Source organism: Pan paniscus, chromosome 6, assembly GCF_029289425.2.
Source record: "Pan paniscus chromosome 6, NHGRI_mPanPan1-v2.0_pri, whole genome shotgun sequence".
Taxonomy (NCBI): domain Eukaryota; kingdom Metazoa; phylum Chordata; class Mammalia; order Primates; family Hominidae; genus Pan; species Pan paniscus.
In genome coordinates this window covers 110,425,254-110,446,597 of record NC_073255.2, presented here as the reverse complement: position 1 = coordinate 110,446,597, position 21,344 = coordinate 110,425,254, and positions in this window count along the sequence as shown.

Below are 21,344 nucleotides of genomic sequence, written 5' to 3'. Positions count from 1 at the left end.
CTCAAAGCTGCATGCTATTTCCTAATAAAAGATATCTGTATGCTTTTGAATACACAGAAAATTTAAGGGACATTTTGCATCCAAAAGGAAGTTTCCTAGAATTGTTGTTCATGAAAATGCCAGAAGATAAGTTGATCAGATTACATGGTCATCACTTTTGTTATGACACGGAAGTGCAGGTTTACAGACTAGTCCAATAGGTATATAAAGATTGTATTCCACTAGAAGCAACTGTTCATTTTATTAGACGGGGAAGAAGGTGATTTGGTGAAAAACTATATTCTTTCCAGAATGTGTTAACTGTCTGGGCAGCACTTTTTTCTAGTCCTCTGTTGGTAGCCTTAACAGCCTCCTAACAAAGTATGGAAAGAAAAGAAAATTTGACAGAATAATTTTTTAGTTTTTTTTATTTTTGGCGACAGAGTCTCACTCTGTTTCCTGGGCTGGAGTGCAGTGGTGTGATTTCAGCTCACTGTAGCCTCGACCTCCCAGGCTCAAGTGATCCTCCCACCTCAATCTCCCGAGTAGCTGGGACTTCAGGCGCACACCACCATGCCTGGCTGATTTTTTTTATTTTTTGTAGAGGTGGGATTTCACCATGTTGCCCAGGCTGATCCCAAACTCCTGGGCTCAAGTGATCCACCCACCTCTGCCTCCCAAAGTACTAGGATTACAGGTATGAGCCACTGCGCCTAGCTGACAGAGTCATATTATCAGTTATGTTTATTCCAAAGTTATTACCCTGTGCAAGTTACTAACATCTCTTCCTCCCTTCCAAACTACCCTTTTTCTTGACAAACTTTACACCAATTTTTTACAAATACAAGGCATGTTACTAGGATAACGGTACTGGAATAACTGCCATAAATCCGTGGATGTTCCAGATAGAAAAATTGGCTTTATACTCATGCTACCTCTTTGTAATTGTTTGGATTCCTTTGGCTGCCCTTAGTATATTTAGTTGTTTTAAATACCATTAGAGTGTCCTGAATTTATTTTAACTAGAATACAGATTTACATTCCTTCAATCAAGTTGTATTAAAAACCTATTGCTTAATTTTCTGACATTTCATGGAGACCCATAGACAAGGCTCACAGAAACCAAGTGAGAACAGCTATTCTTCAAACTTAAGTGACAGGGTTCATAGTTTTTTAAAAATTGCTACTTTTTAACTTAAAGTCTATGAATACTCATTTATTTATTTGCTTAAGAAAAGTTTTGAGAAACCTTCTTTCCCCCCAACTGTATTTAATGATAGATCACTGCATCCTTGACTTCCCAGGCTCAAGCCAGCCTCCCACTTCAGCCTTCCCAGTAGCTGGAACCTGTGACAGGCATGCACCGCCACACCCAACTAATTTTTTTTTTTTTTTTGTAGAGACAGGATCTCCCTATGTTACCCAGGCTGGTCTCAAACTCCTGGGCTCAAGCAGTCCTCCCACTTCAGTTTCCCAAACTGCTGAGATTACAGGCATAAGCCACCACGCCCAGCCTTTGCTGTATTTTAAATTTTGATTTTATATTTCATTTAAAAGTTAGTAAGAATCTAGTGTCCTAAATTCTAAAAATCACTTTAATACATTTTCTTGCCTTACCACAGTGAAGGCCAGCAGACATAGATGACCTGTTTGTTCTCACTACCAGGATTTTACAATCAACAAGTTAGAACAGTTGACATTTTAGTCAGCTTTGGCATAGTCACACCATGTTATCCTACCAGTCAACCCAATCAAAGTTGGAGGGGTAAAAGTGAGTTTTTACATTTTTCTAGAAGCTCCCAGATTGAAGCTTCTGTTTGGATATCATAAAAGGGTGCTTTGTTAGAGTTTGGAGGAGGTTGTAACCTTTGAAGGAGCTGCTGATAGCCTGGGAGATTACTTCCAGCTTAATAAGGTATTTGTAATTTATTTAGTTATTATGTGTTCAAATATGTTTTCAACTGTTCTGTTGGTGCTGAAGGAGTATAAATGGTGTCAAATACCACTTGAAGTGGTGTTTAGCCCCAAAGAAAAGATAAATGTTGGAATTGCTATAAATTTTTAAATCACGTTAGCTGGGTGTGGTGGCTCGTGCCTGCAGTCCCAACTACTTGGGAGGCTGAAATGGAGGATGGATTGAGCCTGGGAAGCTGAGGCTGCAGTGAGCTATGATTGTACCACTACACTTTAGCCTGGGCAGTGTGACACAGCAAGACCCTGTCTAAAAAATAAAAATAGGCCGGGCACGGTGGCTCAGGCCTGTAATTCCAGTACTTAGGGAGGTGGAGGTGGGTGGATCGCTTGAGCCCAGGAATTCGAGACCAGCCTGGGCAACATGGCAAAATCCCATCTCTACAAAAAATGCAAAAGATAAACCAGGTGTGGTGGTGCATGTCTGTAATCCCAGATACTCATGAGGCTGAGGTGGGAGGATTGCTTGAGCCCCAGGAGGTGGAAGTTGCATTGAGCTGAGATGGCATCACTGCACTGCATCCTAGGCGATGTGGCAGAGCAAGACCCTGTCTCAGAAAATAATGAATTTTTAGATCACAGAAACATTAATGAAATTACCATATTCGGAGTGGTAGCAAACATTTCATACTTTTCCAGTTACTTGAGAACCTTCTGTGTTTGGTTGCTGGGATGCTGGGATGTTGCCATGGTCACATTCCATGTTGGGATTGGAGTAACGAACTTTGGAAACAGTGATAGCTCAGGATGTCCAGGCTTGAAGCTAGGCTATCTGGAAATTCTGGAGTTGTTAAAGCCACATGACATGGACCAGAAGGCTCTGAAGAAACTGGTAGAATCCATCAGTGAAGCTGTCAAGAACTGTAAGTACTGACCAGACTTCCAGTGCTGCCTGAACATCTTGATTCACAGAAATGTTTAAAAAGCAAAAAGATGAGGATATATTAAAAAGATACAGGAGCCAACCTGAAAACTGCCAATGGCCAAAGCCGGAACAACTTGAGCAACAAAGTAACATAGTATTGAAAGGCGTCTTAGTCTATTTGGGCTTCTGTAACAAAATACCATAGACTGGATGGTTTATAAGCAACAGAAATGTAGTTCTCACAGTTCTGGAGGCTGGGAAGCCCAAGGTCGAGGCCGATTCGCTGTCTGGTAAGGAAGGGCCTGCTTTCTGGCTCATGGATGGCACTCCCTTGCTGTGTCCTCACCACAGTGGAAGAGACTAGCTATGTGGGGTCTCTATAAGAACACTAGGCCTAGCTGCCACTGCTTCCCAAAGGCCACACCTCCTAATACCATTAGCTTGGGGGTTAAAATTTCAACATGAATTTGGTGGAGGCCAGGGAGGGGCCTAAACAGACCATAGCAGTGTATACCCAGCGGTATAAAATAAATACATGTGACTTAATACTGATTAAATAATAGTAATAAATGGAAAAGAAAAATCTTCCTTATGGAAGAATTCTAAATAATAATATAGATACCACTTCCCAGGAAGTGGAGCTTAATTCCCTTCTTGAGTGACTGGCTTCAAAAGAATAGATTGTGGAAAGAGAAAAATAGTAAGTACAGTGGAGAGAGCTGGCAGACGCTAGCTTAACCAAACAAGTTTAACATCCATAGTGATATGTCATGTTGAGATTATGTTTCCCTTTACATGTGATTAGAGCAGCACTTTACGTCTGTGGTTTTATTCCTCAAAACACATAATCACAGTCTAATCTTGAGAAAAACAGGCAAACACCCAGATGTGATGGCATGCACCTGTAGTCCTAACTCCTGGGGAGGCCTTGAGGCAGGAGGATATTTTGAGCCCAGGAGTTGGAGGCTGCAATGAGCTCACACCACTGCTCTCCAGCCTGGGAGACACAGCAAGACTCCATCTCTTAAAAAAGAAAAAGAAAAAAATAATTTAAAAAAACAAAATGATGACCATTCCATTCTACAAAATAAATCCAAACCTGTCAGGTTCATGATAGGCAATGAAAGATTGAAAGCTATCACAGGTTGGAGGAGGCATGACAACCAAATATGGTATCCTGGACTGAATTCTGGGATCAAAAAAAGGATGTTAGTGTAAAAACTGTGGAAATCCAATTAAAGTCTATAGTTTAATGTACCAATGTTAATACATTAGCTTTGACAAATGTACTGTGGCTATGTAAGACATTAGCATTAGGGAGAAACTGGGTGAAAAGTATATAGGAACTCTTTGTAATACCGTTGCATCTCTTATGTAAATTTAAAATTATTCCAAACTAAAATGGGTCAATTTCTATTATCTCAACACCATCCTCATTATTGACCCATTGTTTCTCAAATATCATTTACAATGGTTTCTTTTCTCCTTTTCTTTTTGAGACAGAGTCTCACTTTGTCACCCAGGCTGGACTGTAGTAGTGGTACAAACACATCATACTGCAGCCTCGACCTCCCTAACTCAAGCCATCATTTCACCTCAGCCTCCCAAGTAGCTTGGGCCTACAGACATGTGCCACCACACTCAGCTAATTTTTGTATTTTTTGTAGAGATGGGATTTCATTATATTGCCCAGGCTGGTCTCAAATTCCTGAGCTCAAGCAATCTGCCCAACTCTGCCTTTAGAAGTGCTGGGATTACAGGCATGAACCACCATGTCTGTCCTTACAATGGTTTCTTGTGCAAGGTCTTTAGATATAATGAAACATGAGACACACTGATAAAATTCAGGAAAAGTTACCTTATTACTTGCTGCAGATTGTATCTAAAATCTTTGATTGCTTTGTTGGATGACTTGTCAACATTTGACTCTCAGAGAAGCTCCTGACTCTTATTCTTCCAACCTCTCTTTTCTCGGGCTTCCATTTTCACACCACTATTGGTGCTAACATTTTCCACTCAGATAATAACTTTCTACCAGAGTGGAGCAGGATCTCTTCCAGGCAAGCATTAATACACTATACTCTATATAATGCATCTACACCTGAGCTTCCTTTTTCTTCATATTCCAAACAAGAAAAGACTTTCCAAGTTTTTGTCCTCAGAGCAGCTGCGTCCATTTTATGACCTAGTCTTGTAAATCACAGAGCCTCATTTTCACTATATTCTATTGGTTAAAACAGTCACAAAAAGCCCCCTAGTTTTAAGGGGAGAAGACATAGACCCCATCTCTCTAAGAGAGGAGTATCAAAGTCACATTGTAAGAAGAGCATGTTCAATGGGATACATTGATATAATCATCTTTAGGAAAATACAAACTGCCACATCAGGATTCACCATTAATAAGGTAGTTTCAATAACCTACTGCCAGGCGGCCAGGCACAGTGGCTCACGCCTGTACTCCTAACCCTTTGGGAGGCTGAGGCAGGCGGATTACATGAGGCCAGGAGTTCGAGACCAGCCTGGCCAACATGGTGAAGTCCTATCTCTACTAAAAATATAAAAATTAGCCAGGCATGGTGGTGGGCACCTGTAATCCCAGCTACTCGGGAGGCTGAGGTAGTAGAATCACTTGAACCCAGGAGACAGAGGTTGCAGTGAGCTGAGATCATGCCACTGCCCTCCAGCCTGGGTAACAGAACGAGACTCCATCTCAAAGGAAAAAAAAAAAAGAATCTACTGCCAGGCTGGGCACAGTGGCTCACACCTGTAATCCCAGCACTTTCAGAGGCCAAGGCAGGAGGACTGCATGAGCCCAGGAGTTGTAGACCAGCCTGGCCAACATAGTGAGACTTCATCTCTACTAAAAATTTGAAAGTTAATGGCCTTTAGATGGAGCAACTTGGGTGGAGCTGGAGGCCATTATTCTAAATGAAGCAACTCAGGAATGGAAAACCAAATATCGCATGTTCTCATAAGTGGGAGCTAAGCTATGAGGATGCAAAGACATAAGAATGATACAATGGACTTTAGGGACTCTGTGGGAAGGGTGGGAGGAGGGTGAGGGATAAAAGACTACATACTGGGCACCATGTACCCTGCTCAGGTGATGAATGCACCAAAATATCAGAAATCACCACTGAAGAACTTATTCATGTAGCCAAAAACCACATGTACCCCAAAAACTATTGAAATAAACTTTTTAAAATTAAAATTAGCCAGACATGGTGGTGTGCACCTGTAGTCCCAGCTACTCAAGAGGCTGAGGCAGGAGGATCTCTTGAGCCCGGGAGTTCAGGGCTGCAGTGAACTATCATTCACATTACTGCGCTCCAGCCTGGGTGACAGAGAAAGATCCTGTGCTTAAAAAAAAAAAAAAAAAAAAAAAAGCATATAGTGTAATCCTTTTTTTTTTTTTTTTTTTTTTTTTTTTGTGAGACAGAGTTTCACTCTTGTTGCCCGGGCTGGAGTGCAATAATACGATCTCGCCTCGCCGCAACCTCCGCCCTCCAGGTTCAAGCGATTCTTCTGCCTCACCCTCCCGAGTAGCTGGGATTACAGGCATGTGCCACCACACCCAGCTAATTTTGTATTTTTAGTAGAGATGGGGTTTCTCCATGTTGGTCAGGCTGGTCTCAAACTCTTGACCTCAGGTGATCTGCCCGCCTCAGTCTCCCAAAGTGCTGGGATTACAGGCGTGAGCCAGCGTGCCCGGTGCCACTTTATGCTTTTAGAGACTGAAGGAATCTTAGAGATCATCCAGGACAAAACCTAAGTGTTATAGGTGAGGGAAGTGAGGCATAAAGAAGCTGTATGACTTGTGTAAGTCTCTCAGCTATTTAGGATAAGAAATGGAAGTGGAACCCAGGGGCTTATTAAGTCTTGTATCCCCAGCCCACGAAGTCTCACCTGTTGATTCTCAGTCCTGACAGTGCATCAGACACTTGTGCACTTGTTCAAAATAGCATTTTACTAAGTCTGGAGTGAGAACCAGGTATGTGCATATTTAAAAATTTCCATTTGAACACTGCAGATCTGATCAGTCACAAAGCCTGAGTTTCTGCAGCATCTCAGGCTCCCTCCCAGCTTTCTGTCTTTATTTCCACCTTTCTATCCCAAACCCTATGCCTCCAAGCCTGGCTTCCATGCTTCCAGCTTTCCTACTTCAATAGATTTTCCTAAACCACTTTGTACTGTTATGGCCCTCTCCTGTTCCGAAATGTTCAGTGGCTTAACCCAAAGATTCTCAACTCCTAGGGCATAGAAGTTGAGCTCTTGTTCAAAAGCTAATTCCTGGGCCTGCTGTTAACAATTATGGTTTAGCAGATTTGGGGCAAGTTCTGGGAAACTGCAAGCATGGGGCAGTGGAGAAGGGGTTAATTCTCATACAGATGGTCTAAAATGACACTGCTTCTGTATAGTAAATATTAATCCTCTGACCAGGCATTGAAGGCCCTCCACCATCAGCCTATCCTCTTGAACCTTGCCGTTCTCTTCTTCCCAACTCCTTGCTATGCTCATTATGCTCCCAGTAAGGCACGTTCTATTTCAATCCTAAAATTCTACCTCTTTCCTTTACTCATGTCATCCTCTTTTCCTAGAATTTTCCTCCTCTTTACCACCCTCAACACATTTCTTCCTACATAGATACTACGCATCCTTCAAGGCTCAGTTCACAGTCTAGTTCTCCCATGAAAATGGCCCAACTCCTTTCCCATACTGATTTTTCTTTCTTCACATGTCTATAGTGGTGAACGTTATCTTACATGATTTAGCAGTTGCATACTGTCTTAGGAAATTTCTAGGTGAGGCTCACATTAATTGTGTAAGCTCTTTAGTAACTAGTCCATATCATATATATATTTTTCTATCAGAATACCTAGCATCATAGGAACAAAATAGCTGCTAGTAAGATATATTTCACTGGATTGAATAACTTAATGATTAAAGCTAAGTTGTATTTATTTGCCTTTTCATTTTACAGCCAAAAAAAGTGAGCTAGAGTGTCTCATAAGACTTTTCCACAGCTTAGTGGGAAGAGCTGATGGAAGATTTGGAAACACTGGGCTAGATCGTAACGCTTTTCGAGGGGTCCTGCACAATGTATTAGGAATGACTGATGACATGTTGATGAATAGGGATAAGAAGTCATAAAAGACTAAAAACAGCCGATCTGAAATAGCAGACTACTCATATTCCATTTTCATGAAAGACTTTGAATTTTTTTTTTTTTTTTTTTGAGATGGAGTCTCACCCTGTTGCCCAGGCTGGAGGGCAGTGGTGCTATCTCAGCTCACTGCAACCTCTGCCTCCCGGGTTCAAGCAATTCTCCTGCCTCACCTCCCGAGTAGCTGGGACTACAGGCACGTGCCCCACACCTGGCTAACTTTTGTATTTTTTAGTAGAGATGGGGTTTCACTATGTTGGCCAGGCTGGTCTCGAACTCCTGACGTCGTGATCTGCCACCGTGCCAGGCCTGAATTTTTTTAACTCCAAACTAGAAAGGCATAATACCAGAAGTGTAGTGCTGCAAACATAATTAGTTTGATCGTGAGGATAGTTTTCAATACAAACTCACTCAGAATTTCATACCTCATAGGTGTACAGCTTTGAGAAATAACCAATAGGGCCAGGCGCGGTGGTTCACACCTGAAATCTCAGCACTTTGGGAGGCTGAGGCAGGTGGATCACCTGACGTCAGGAGTTTGAGACTAACTTGGCCAACATGGTGAAACCCTGTCTCTACTAAAAATACAAAAATTAGCAAGGCATGGTGGCACATGCCTGTAATCCCAGCTGCTGGGGAGGCTGAGGCAGGAGAACCCCTTGAACCTGGGAGGCAGAGGTTGCAGTGAGCCGAGATTGTGCCATTGCACTCCAGCCTGGGTGATGAGTGAAACTGTCTCAAAAAAACAAACAAACAAAAAAAAAACAGAGAGAGAAATAACCAGTAATGAGCTAAGTAAGCTAACAGTATCTTTTTTTTTTTGAGACAGTCTCCCTCTTGTTGCCCAGGCTGGAGTGCAGTGGTGCGATCTTAGCTTACTGCAACCTCCACCTCCCAGATTTAAGGGATTCTCGTGCCTCAGCCTCCAGAGTAGCTGGTATGACAAGCATGTGCCACCACATCCAGCTAATTTTTGTGTTTTTAATAGAGACAGGGTTTTGCCATGTTGGTCAGGCTGGTCTCGAACCCCTGACCTCAAGTGATCCACCCGCCTTGGCCTCCCAAAGTGCTGGGATTACAGGTGTGAGCCACTGCATCCAGCCTATGCAGTAACATTTTTTTAAAAGATACGCAGTTTGCAGTTCGGGCACGGTGGCTCACACCTGTAATCCCAGCACTTTGGAAGACGGAGGTGGGCAGATAACAAGGTCAGGGTATCGAGACCATCCTGGCTAACACAATGAAATCCCATCTCTACTAAAAATACAAAAAAATAGCCTGGCGTGGTGACGGGTGCCTGTAGTCCCAGCTACTCGGGAGGCTGAGGCACGAGAATGGCGTGAACCTGGGAGGCGGAGTTTGCAGTAAGCCAAGATCGCACAACTGCACTTCAGCCTGGGCGACAGAGTGAGACTCCGTCACACAAAAAAAAAGAAAAAAAAAGATATGCAGTTTGTAGCTTTTAATCATGATGTCTTTAGATTCACATGCTGTAGACATGTAAATTACTAAATGGCTTCTTTTTCCTCATAAAAATGAACATGTATCAGTTAGTATAAAAAATGGTAATGACTCATCATATTGAAAAAAATCAAAGATCATATCTTTAAAATAAAAAATTATTTAATGTGATCCAGTTAATTTCAGTAACAGATTTTTTTTTTCCGAGATGGAGTCTCGCTCTGTTGACCAGGCTGGAGTGCAGTGGTGCAATCTCAGCTCAGGCAACCTCCAACTCTCGGGTTCAAACAATTCTCCTGCCTCAGCCTCTGGAGTAGCTGGGATTACAGGTGCCTGCCACCATGCCCAGCTAATTTTTTGTATTTTTAGTAGAGACAGGGTTTCACCATGTTGGCCAGGCTGGTCTCGAACTCCTGACCTCAGGTGATCCGCCCTCCTCGGCCTCCCAAAGTGCTGGGATTACAGGCGTGAACCACCGCACCCAGCCAGTAATAGATTTTTAAGATAGAATTTGGTAAGTTTTGACGCATGTATACACCTATGAAACCATCACCACAATCAAAATGATTAACATATTCATCATCTCAAAAAGAGTAAATATCTTATTTTTATAGGATAATACTAAAGTTTCCCATTTTAAAAATAATGTATTATTTTAGTAATTTACCTTTAAGTATTGTGCAAACTCTTTAGAACATAATTTTTGCCACTTTTTTTTTTTAGAATAAACATTATCCTATTAACTCCACTGTGTGTCTCCTTGGCTCATAGTAACTGTATAAAACATCACAAACGAAACTCATCATTGTTCATGATGGAGAATGTCTCTTTTCTTTCTTCAAGAATACAGCGGAAAACACATTTCCTGTAATTTTGATTCTTTCAAGAAGACTGTGCCAAAACTTCTCCCCCTCAATTTGGGAGAAACATTTTTCTATCCATACTTACATACTGTTGAATTAGAAAATAGCACTAAATTACAATACACTTACGCATTCTTTTTCTTTCAGTGTTTTTTGCATTTGACAAAGACCATGATAACTACATAAAAGTAAAAGAGTGGGTTAAAGGATTATCAGTGTTTCTTCAAGGAATGTTTGAAGAAAAGCTCAAGTGTAAGATTTCTGTATGTGATTACTGGCTTAGTAATATATAGTCAATTTTGTACTTAGTGAATGCTTACATGTTTAAAAATATAAAATCAGTGTTCTTTATAGCAACCTTGCAGAAATAGTTCATGACAGCTTAAAAAAAAAAAGCTGATGAAATGAGTGGCACAATTGTAAGGTCACGGAAGAGTCCCCAGCCCCAAACATTTCCTTCACTGGTTCTGGGATGCCCAAATGTCATCACCAGGATGGGTCTTTGGCTTATGGCCCATGCTAAGAACAACAGCTAAGGGTCAGGGCTTGTGCCAACTCTGATCAGCTGGCAAGACTGCATTTCCGAGGCTGCCTCCGAGGCAGGAAACGGGCCTTGCACATGGCAGTGCATGTATTATGGAGGGGTAATTCTTTGACTTTTCTTTGACATTTATGAATTTTTTAGTTTCTCTGTGTTGTACTTTTTTTCTCCCACTCTAACTTTTCATGAGATAAGATAACTTTTAAATATAGTTTCCAGCTGGGTGCAGTGGCTCACTCCTGTAATCCCAGCATTTTGGGAGGCCAAGGTGGGTGGATCACTTGAGGTCAGCAATGCAAGACCAGCCTGCCAACATGGTGAAACCTCCTCTCTACTAAAAATACAAAAAGTAGCTGGGCATGGTTGAGCTTCCCTGTAATCCCAGCTACTGGGGAGGCTGAGGCAGGAGAATTGCTTGAACCCAGGAGGCAGAGGTTGCAGTGAACTGAGATCACACCACTGCACTCCAGCCTGGGTGACACAGTGAGACTCTGTCTCAAAAAATAATAAATAAATAAACAAACAAATAAATAAATAAATATAGTTTCCACTGCAGTGTTTTATACAAAAGTCTCACTTAGGAGTGAAAAGTTGTTTTCTGAATGTAAATTCTTGTAATGCTAATATCTGGTGAAAATGGTCTTGACACTGAATGCAGCTGTAGATGGTTGAACAGTCTCCCATTATCAAAAAATTTTCCTTCTCTAATCTCACTTCTTAAAAATGTTTCATATACACTTAAGTTAATTTTGAGAAAATACTACTTTCTAGTCAGGTTGTATTGCAAACTCATATGTATGCTACAGATTGAAGAAATTCAACAGAAAGACCCAACTAATCTGCTAATCTGGAGTTTTATTCCTACTTTTGCTAAAACATTTGATTATAAACCCCACAAAAGCTCCTTCACTGTGGGACTCCTTTATTCACAAATGACCTGAGTAAGATCATTTGTGGGATGAGTGAGTGAACTTTGGTGCTTATAAAGATCATGGAAAGCATGATCTTAAGTTCCATGATTATAAGTCATGGAAAGCATTCTCCAGGGAGAGGTTATTCGATAATTTTGGATAGTGCAGATGAGCAGACCCCGAGGACATTACTGATTTACCATCCAAATACATCCAAAAATGTTCTTTGTCAGCGATACAGTGAAGTGTGTACTTCGTTTTTGCACTCTATGTAAGAAGAGAATCATAATACTGATATAGATACACACATGCATATACATGTATGTATATATATGTATTGCATGATCAAAGGTTTAAAAACTTCATCTCAAAGCTCCTTGATTGCAGCTTCATTTCATTTTTAAACCTTCAATATAAAAATCCAGAAATTATGTTTTTCTTTTCATATCCCAAGGAATATTTAATCTGATAGAAAAAATATAAAGAGTGCTTTATTCTAAAATCTCTCTACCATATAATAAACTAGTCATTGCGTGGAATATAAATTGTTTTTGTCTTTTAGTATCATAAATTGAAATAACTAAAAAGAAGACTAATGACACTTTAACTGCTGTTATTCAAATCTTTAAACTTCTTATGCTTTAAAAAGTCTGTTTCAAGTTTATTATTTGAATGGAGATGGTTACATTTCTTGAGAGCAAATATTTGACATGTTGAAGAACAGTCTACACCAACAGTCATCTGAAGAAGAGACTGATGAAGGAATTAAAGAATTGGTAGCTTTGGGAGGCTGAGGCGGGTGGATCACGAGGTCAGGAGATCGAGACCATCCTGGCTAACACGGTGAAACCCCGTCTCTACTAAAAATACAAACAAAAAAAATTAGCCGGGCGTGGTAGCGGGCGCCTGTAGTCCCAGCTACTCGGGAGGCTGAGGCAGGAGAATGGCGTGAACCCGGGAGGCGGAGCTTGCAGTGAGCCGAGATCGCGCCACTGCACTCCAGCCTGGGCGACAGAGCGAGACTCCGTCTCAAAAAAAAAAAAAAAAAAAAAAAAAGAATTGGTAGATATAACACTGTAGAAAATGGTAAGAATGAAAAATTACAATTCATTTTTGTTAGATAAAGCTAAGGAAATGATTTCTTTTCTTCCATAATGAATGCAGCCTTTATGAGTGCAGGGGTTTTTGTTTGTTCCTGACCTAACTATTGCCTAGAACAATGCCTGGCTGATAGTGGTGCTCAACAAATATTTATAGAATAGCTGGGCAACTAAATGAATCACTATACAAAATGAATGTTTATTTTGTTATTTTTAAAAATTTTACTCAGTAAAACCTCATTAGTTTAGGGGGAGACCAGATGCAATGCATGTACAATTGGATGCTACTCTATTTTGTCTTTATGACCTAACTCCTCCAATCCACCTACATATTCATTATAATACAATAACATAATAATAAAAATAGTTGACCCCTCTAGAGTGCTTTCTAAATGCAGGACCCTTCAGGGAGCTTTAATTTGTGAACTCATTTTATTTTATTTATATATATATATATATTTTTTTTTTGAGACAGAGTCTCACTCTTTCACCCAGGCTGGAGTGCAATGGTGCAATCTTGGCTCACTGCAACCTCCACTTCCTGAGTTCAAGGGATTCTCCTGCCTCAGTCTCCTGAGTAGCTTGGATTACATGTGCCACCACACCCGGCTAATTTTTGTATTTTTAGTAGAGATGAGGTTTCACCATGTTGTCCAGGCTGGTCTCGAACTCCTGACCTCATGATCCTCCCGCCTCGGCCTCCCAAAGTGCTGGGATTACAGGCGTGAGCCACTGCGCCTGGCCGTGAACTCATTTTATTCTCAAAACAACCTCATTGTCATGGGATTCTTGGGGTGTCACCTTGCCAGCCAGAAACCTCTGTGGCTAGTGGCACCTTTGTCCAAGTTTTGCTCAGGCCTACTGGACTCATTCCATCCACTCGGCCTGGCAGGGTTGTGCTTGGCTTGTGCTACTGGCCTGAATCCCATGCCTGCCAAGGGTGAGTCAGGCTCAGAGCAGCAAAGGGTGTGTAAGTGAATGACCATGGGGTCCAGCCACTGCGCACAGACAGGCACACTGGCTGTGGTGGGGTGGGCAGCTCCAGGTGCTGGCACAAGCGCTACCTCCCTGTGAGGCTGCAGCTGGACCAGGTATACCACAAACAGCTTCCACAGTTGGCACCAGGGAATGTGGTGGTGCCCAGAAGCTTGGAGAAGCCAGGAACTACAGATTCCCAAACAGGGTGTCACATCCCTGGCTTGGGGAGCTCCTAGGTCTGGGCTCTCTGAAGGGCCGCAGCTCTTCTCTCCTTCTCTCTTCAAAACTGAGGACACACCCCTTTCCACCCCAGAGCCTGTCTGCCTCCTGCCGCTGTTCATGGCGCCCAGGTTGTTGGTGCCAAGGAGTGCCTGCAGGCCAGCGCTGAACTGCCTTCAGCACCTCCTCGGCCTCTCTCCAATGCTAGTCAGTGCCCAAAGTCCGGAGGGGGCCAAGTCAGCAGGGGGCTGGTGTGTCAGCACTGCCCTGAGTGTGCGCACACCTGGCCAGGTCGCAACAGTGCCCTGGCTCAGCCTCAACTTTGCTCTAAGATTGGAATGGGTGCCGGAGCAGCGAGAGGCCAGAAGTGGCAGCAGGTGCTTCCAAGCCTGTGGAGTAGGTGCCAGGAGAAGGGAGAGGTCAGAGAGTGGGAGCAGGCATCTCCAAGCCAGTGGGGGGAAGGGGGGCCTTCCCGGCCCCTAAGAGTGCAGAGATGCCTGGGTCCGCAGCTGTGGCTTGGGCAGCGGCAGCTGTGCCCAGGAGGGTGGGGATCCTGCCTGCTATGTAGAGCACACAGCCCCAGCCACGCCTCCCTGCTGCAGCTGGCACCTTTGCAATGGCCGCTCCAGATGGGCCGCTGTTGCCATCACTATGAAGTAGAAACTATTATCTCCATTTTGCAAATGAGAAAACTGAAATACAGAAAGGTTTACCCAAGGTCACCCTAGAAAATGGGGTGCATAATTCATCTCTCAATAAAACCTAAGGTAATTCTTGGCCGGGTGCAGGGCCTCACGCCTGTCATCCCAGCACTTTGGGAGGCTGAGATGGGCAGATCACTTGAGGTCAGGAGTTCAAGATCGGCCTGGCCAACATGGTGAAACCCCGTCTCTATCCAAAATAGAAAAATTACCCAGGCGTGGTGGTGCACACCTGTCATCCCAGCTACTCGGGAGGCTGAGACAGGAGAATTGCTTGAACCCAGGAAATGGAGCTTGCAGTGAGCTGAGATCGCGCCATTGCACTCCAGCCTGGGCAAGGGAGCGAGACTCTCTCAAAACAAAAACAAAAACGAAAACAAGAACCAAAGCCTAAGGTAATTCTTTTACTATGAACATGGTGATTTCTACCCTTTTCTTTCTTTGATCGTAAGCTGGATACCAGTGAGGTTTTGTGAATCCAAGGCAGCCCAGGCCCAGTTCACCTGTATTACTTTGGAGTTCAGAAAAGAAACAGATGGTGGGAGGTTTTGGAGTCTCAGATCCAGCTAATGCAGTCTCCAAAGTATCCTCTTCTTTTGGAAATATACTCACTAGGCCTGTTAGGGCTGAGGGTAGATTCCTTCTTGAGAGACAGTATGTTCCCAGTACCACACACACCCTTCTTTTTTTGTATTAATATATTTTTTAAATTTTTAATTCTTGTGGGTACATAGATGTATATATTTATTGGGTGCATGAGATACTTTAATATAGGCATGTAATGCGTAATAATCACATCATGGTAAATGGGTATCCATTCCCTCAAGCATTTATCCTTTGTATTACAAACAATCCAATTATACTCTTTTAGTTCTTATTAATCCTCCCCCTCTCCCTCTCCCTCTCCCTCTCCCGTCTCCCGTCTCCCGTCTCCCGTCTCCCTCTCCCTCTCCCCCTCCCCATGGTCTCCCTCTCCCTCTCCCTCCACGGTCTTCCTCTGATGCCGAGAGGAGGCTGGACTGTAATGCCGCCATCTCGGCTCACTGCAACCTCCCTGCCTGATTCTCCTGCCTCAGCCTGCTGAGTGCCTGGGATTGCAGGCGCGCGCCACCACGCCTGACTGGTTTTCGTATTTTTTTGGTGGAGACGGGGTTTTGCCGTGTTGGCCGGGCTGGTCTCCAGCTCCTAACCGCGAGTGATCTGCTAGCCTCGGCCTCCCGATGTGCCCGGATTGCAGATGGAGTCTCGCTCACTCAGTGCTCAATGTTGCCCAGGCTGGAGTGCAGTGGCGTGATCTCGGCTCGCTACAACCTCCACCTCCCAGCCGCCTGCCTTGGCCTCCCAAAGTGCCGAGATTACAGCCCCTGCCCGGCTGCGACCCCGTCTGGGAACAGGAGTGTCTCTGCCCGACCGCCACCCCGTCTGGGAGGTGAGGAGCGTCTCTGCCTGGCCGCCCCGTCTGAGAAGTGAGGAGCCCCTCCACCCGGCAGCTGCCCCGTCTGGGAAGTGAGGAGCATCTCCGCCCAGCAGCCGCCCCCTCCAGGAGGTGGGGGACAGCCCCCGCCCGGCCAGCCGCCCCGTCCGGGAGGGAGGTGGGGGGCAGCCCCCGCCCGGCAGCCGCCCCGTCCGGGAGGTCGGGGGCGCCTCTGCCCGGCCGCCACCCCGTCTGGGAGGTGTACCCAGCAGCTCATTGAGAACGGGCCATGATGACGATGGCGGTTTTGTCGAGTGGAAGTGGGGGAAGTGTGGAGAAAGGAAAGAGAAATCAGATTGTTGCTGTGTCTGTGTAGAAAGAAGTAGACATGGGAGACTCCATTTTGTTCTGTACTAAGAAAAATTCTTCTGCCTCGGGATGCTGTTAATCTATGGCCTTACCCCCAACCCCTTGCTCTCTGAAACATGTGCTGTGTCCACTCAGGGTTAAATGGATTAAGGGCGGTGCAAGATGTGCTTTGTTAAACAGATGCTTGAAGGCAGCATGCTCCTTAAGAGTCATCACCACTCCCTAATCTCAAGTACCCAGGGACACAAACACTGCGGAAGGCCGCAGGGTCCTCTGCCTAGGAAAACCAGAGACCCTTGTTCACATGTTTATCTGCTGACCTTCCCTCCACTATTGTCCGATGACCCTGCCAAATCCCCCTCTCCGAGAAACACCCAAGAATGATCAATAAATACTAAAAAAAAAAAAAAAAAAAAAAAAAAAAATTTGGGTTTTTTGGGGGATTTTTTTGAGAAAGAGTCTCACTCTGTTGCCCAGGCTACAGTGCAATGGCGCCATCTCAGCTCACTGCAACCTCTGCCTCCTGGGTTCAAGCAATTCTCCTGCCTCAGCCTCCCTAGTAGCTGGGATTACAGGTGCCAAAAATTAGGTGTCTGGCTTAATTTTTGTATTTTTAGTAGAGATGGGGTTTCACCATTGTGGCCAGGCTGGTCTCGAACTTCTGACCTCAAGTGATCCGCCCATCTCGGCCTCCCAAAGTGTTGAGATTACAGACGTGAGCCACTGCACCTGTCTTTTTCAGTTATTTTTAAATGTACAATGAAATAATTATTGACTATAGTCACCCTGTTGTGCTATCAAATACTAGTCCTATTCGTTCTTCCCATTTTTGTACGTATTAACGATCCCCACCTCACTCCCACCCCTCTACTACCCTTTCCAGCCTCTGGTAACCATTTTACTCTCTATTTCCATGAGTTCAGTTGTTTTAATTTTAACTCCCACGTATAAGTGAGAACATGTGAAGTTTGTCTTTCTGTGTCTGGCTTATTTAACTTAACATGATGACCTACAGTTCCATCCATGTTGTTGCAAATGACAGGATCTCATGCTTTTTTATGGCTGAATAGTACTCCATTGTGTATATGTACCACTTTTTTTTTTTTTTTTTTTTTTTTCTGAGACGGAGTTTCGTTCTTGTTGCCCAGGCTGGAGTGCAATGGCATGATCTCAGCTCACTGCAACCTCTGCCTTCCAGGTTCAAGCAATTCTCCTGCCTCAGCCTCCTGAGTAGCTGGGATTACAGGCATGTGCCACGATGCCCAGCTAAGTTTTTTATTTTTAGTAGAGACGGGGTTTCGCCATGTTAGCCAGACTGGTCTCGAACTCCTGACCTCAGGTGATCTGCCCACCTTGGCCTCCCAAAGTGCTGGGATTACAGGCGTGAGCCACTGCGCCCCACCACATTTTTTTATCCATTCACCTGTTGATAGACACTTAGGTTGCTTCCTAAGTGTCTTGGCTACTATGGGTGGTGCTGCAATAAGCATGGGAGTACAGCTGTCTCTTCAATATCCTGATTTCTTTTCTTTTAGATATATACCAAGCAGTGGGATTACTGGATCATATGGTAGCTCTATTTTTAATTTTTTGAGAAAAGGTCTCACTCTGTCACCTAGGCTGGAGTGCAGTAGCATGATCACAGCTCACTGTAGTCTTGACCTCCTGTGCTCAAGCAACCCTCCTGCCTCAGCCTTTTGAGCAGCTGGGACTACAGGCATGTGCCACCATATCCAGCTAATTTTTTTAAAATTAATTTTTTTAGAGACAGGGTCTCACTATGTTGTCCAGGCTGGTCTTGAACTCCTAGATTCAAGCAATCCTCCTGCCTCTGCTTCCCAAATTGCTGGAACTACAGATGTGAGCCACCACATCCAGTTTTGAGGAACCTCCAAACTGTTCTCCATGGTGGTTGTACTAATTTACATTCCCGCCTACAGTGTACGAGGGTTCCCTTTTCTTCACATCCCTGGCAGCATTTGTTATTGCCTGACTTTGGGATATAAGCATTTTTTTTTTTTGAGACGGAATTTCACTCTTGTTGCCCAGGCTGGATGGAGTGCAATGGTGCGATCTCGGCTCACTGCAACCTCTGCCTCCTGGGTTCAAGTGATTCTCCTGCCTCAGCCTCCCGAGTAGCTGAGATTACAGGCATGCACCACCACACCCAGCTAATTTTGTATTTTTAGTAGAGACAGTTTTCTCCATGTTGGTCAGGCTGGTCTTGAACTCCAGACCTCAGGTGATCCACCCGCCTTGGTCTCCCAAAGTGCTGGGATTACAGGTGTAAGCCCCCATGCCCAGCTGATATGAGCCATTTTAAATGGGGCGAGATGATATCTCATTGTAGTTTTGATTTCCATTTCTCTGATGATCAATGATGTTGAGTACCTTTTCATACACCTGTTTGACATTTCTACATTTTCTTTAGAGAAATGTCAGATCTTCTGCCCATTCTTAAATCGTATTATTAGATTTTTTCCTTTAGAGTTGTTTGAACTCCTTACATATTCTGGTTATTAATCCCTTGTCAGATGGATAGTCTGCAAATATTAGTATTTTCTCCCATTCTTTGGGTTTTCTCTTCACTTTGATTGTTTCTTTTGCTGTGCAGAAGTTTTTAAACTTCACGTGATCCAATTTGTCCACTTTTGCTTCGGTTGCCTATGCTTGTGAGAAATCTTCACCCAGACCAATGTCCTGGAGAGTTTCTCTGATGTTTTCTTGTAGTAGTTTCATAGTTTGAGGTTTTACATTTATGTCTTTAATCCATTTTGACTTGATTTTTGTATATGGTAAGAAGTAGGGTCTAGTTTCATTCTTCAGCATATGGATATCCAGTTTTCCCATCGCCCTTTACTGAAGAGACTGTCTTTTCCCTAACGTATGTTCTTGGCACCTTTGCCGAAAATGAGTTCACTGTAGATGTATGGATTTGTTTCTGAGTTCTCTATTCTGTTCCATTGCTGTGTGTGTCTGTTTTTACGCCAGTACCATGCTGTTTTGGTTACTATAGCACTGTAGTGTAATTTGAAGTTAGGTAACATGATTCCACCAGTTTTGTTCGTTTTGCTCAGGATAGCTTTGGTTATTCTGGGTCTTTTGTGGTTCCATATAAATTTTAGAATTGTTTTTTCTATTTCTGTGAAGAATGTCATTGGTACTTTGATAGAGATTGCATTGAATCTGTAGATTGCTTTGGGTAGTATGGACATTTTAACAATATTGATTCTTCCAATTCATGAACATGGAATATCTTTCCATTTTTGGGGGTGTCTTCTTCAATTTCTTTCATTAGTGTCTTATAGTTTTCATTGTAGAGCTCTTTCATTTCTTAGGTTAATTTCTAGGTATTTAATTTTATGTATGGCTATTGTAAATGGGATTGCTTTTCTTCTTTTTCAGATTGTTGGCATATAGAAATGCTACTGATTTTTGCTATGTTGAAATGCTATGTTGATTTTGCATCCTGCAATGTTACTGAATTTGTCAGTTCTAATCGCTTTTTTGGGGTAGTCTTTAGGTTTTTCCAAATGTAAGATTATATCATTTACAAACAAGGATAATTTGATTTCTTCCTTTCCAATTTGGATCCCCTTTATTTCTCTCTTGTCTAATTGCTAGCTAGGACCTCTCCTTTGAAAGAAAATGTTATGGAGTAAATTTTTTCTGACAATTACTCAAACTTTTCTCTAGATTAGACTCTCAGCAATCCTGATGTAATTAGGCCCAGAAGTGAAAAAACAAGGACCTGTTGAAACCAATCCAATTAAGCAGTTAAAGGCATTCATAATCTCTACACATGCTACTCTCACCTGCTACTCCTGCGCAACATACTTAGTCTCTCATAATCCCTGTCATGAATGCTTCACTCCAGGCAGGTCTGTCTTCTTAATTTATACCCATTTGCTGTCTTAATTCAGGTGGGCCACTCTTCTGCACCTCCTCCTCACACCTCTCTACCTATCCCAACCATCCTTAAAGGTTCAGCAGTGGTCTGCAAGTCTTCTTCAGAACTGTTACTTCTATAACTCCCAGTGCCTTCCTCCTTAACAGAGCAACTTCACTGTTACCCTTTTTACCTGATGGGCTCCCAAGTAAGAGATACTTTGTGGAACAAATTCTACAAAAAATTAATTTGAAAATCATTGCCCTATTGTACTTATTTTATCATAAAGTAGCCGTATAATAATGGACTTCCTCTAATTTTTATCTTATTTCTCCAATTAGAGTATAAGTGTTTTAGGGACAGGGCTATATTTTATATATCTAAGGTAACTCAGGTATGCCTATTAGAATAATACAAATAAAATAAGTGGCCTCTGTAAATAAATAATTTTTTATGTATGTAGGGTGTCTACAGAAGTGTGAACTTTTATTTGGTAAAATTTTTTTAGTCTAGAGAGCTATTTTCCATGCAAAATTTAAAACTAGTATTTACCAAGAAACGTCTTCCTCTCTAAGATTATGACAATGATGGCAAGCTATCGCTTGCAGACTTTGAAAAAACAGTAAGAGAAGACAGACTTCTGTTGGAGGTGTTTGGACCATGTTTACCAGAAGCAAATGTATAGTTACTAGTGCCAATAGCCCATATAGATTCAGGAAAAATTTTAAAGGGTCAGAAAGTAATACTTGCTAGACACTCTCCTCTGTTGGGCTGCAGCCCACTGCTGAAGTCAAGGCAATCATTGAGAGTTCAGCCCCATCCTGGCATTTGGGCCCCAAGAAGACATTCATGATTATTTCAGTAACTATATTCAAGACTTCCATTGAGCTTTTAACCTCTTTAGCAATAGACAATTCCT